We start from the raw sequence: 275 nt of genomic DNA, 5'->3' as shown, positions 1-275 counted from the left end.
TGATAAGGGGTCTCCCTGCTTAACCCCGCGCTGGATCTTTATTGCTACCTCCTCCTCGCCGTTCTTTATAACCGTGTGCACATCTCGGTAAGAGTCTACCACGAGCCGCACCACGAACTCGGGTAGCCCTTTTCTACGCAGTGCCTCTCCAATAATGTCATGCGGTATCGTGTCAAACGCTTTGGAGACGTCCAATTGCACTGCGACCAGGCCTCCTGTTACTTTCGAGTGCCGCAGCAACTCGCTCAAGATGTGCACGTTGTTAAAGCACCCGG

The sequence above is a fragment of the Ooceraea biroi genome, chromosome 13 (genome assembly GCF_003672135.1).
Source record: "Ooceraea biroi isolate clonal line C1 chromosome 13, Obir_v5.4, whole genome shotgun sequence".
Lineage (NCBI taxonomy): Eukaryota > Metazoa > Arthropoda > Insecta > Hymenoptera > Formicidae > Ooceraea > Ooceraea biroi.
The sequence above is the reverse complement of the archived record's forward strand: the minus strand, read 5'-3'. Positions refer to the sequence as shown.